Source organism: Orycteropus afer, unplaced genomic scaffold (genome assembly GCF_000298275.1).
Source record: "Orycteropus afer afer isolate SDZICR_OR568_19922 unplaced genomic scaffold, OryAfe1.0 scaffold00278, whole genome shotgun sequence".
NCBI lineage: Eukaryota > Metazoa > Chordata > Mammalia > Tubulidentata > Orycteropodidae > Orycteropus > Orycteropus afer.
Window position 1 is genome coordinate 2111645 of NW_006921865.1, and position 766 is coordinate 2112410.

Consider the following 766-nt stretch of genomic DNA (forward strand, 5'->3'; position numbering starts at 1 on the left):
GATTTCCAGATAAGCAGAAACTAAGGGAATTTGTTAAAACTAGACCAACCTTACAAGAGATGCTAAAGGGAGTCCTTTGAACAGAGAACCTAAAATAGCAAATAACAACCGACCATTAATACACAAGATGACACAAACCAGAAACCACAGCTATGGACATATGCAAAGTAAAATTAGCTTACAAGATTGTAAACAGGGAACCAGCAATATCAATTGGTAAGCAAGGACAACTACAAACAAAAAGAGGGAAAAGACTGTGTAGTTACAGAACTTCTAAATGGTAAGAGTTGCAAGATAGAATGGATTGTTCTAAACTCAGGGATAAAATTATAAATCATAGGGTAACCTCAAAGAAAAATTCTAAACCATCACATCACAATAAAAAAGAGGATGAGCAGCATATAGTAAGACAACAGCAACAAAAGAAATGATAAACAATTCATAAACATAATGAGCGCAGCACAGAAAATAATATGGAACAAAGAAACCAGGGACACTATGAGTATACAACACTAAAGAATAATGTAAAATCTGCAAAACACCACATATCATGGATGAACTTGGACATTATGGTGAGTGAAATGAGTCAATCACAAAAGGACAAATATTGTATTAGTCCATTACCGTAAAAGTTAAGGTAAGGTTTATCTATAGAAGGAAAATTTCTTTGTTGGTTACCAGGGGTGGGAGGGGAGGAGAGGGAAGGCTGTTAGATAGATTGAGATAAGTATTGATTTGGGTGAAGAAAAGGGCAATGTACCAAATG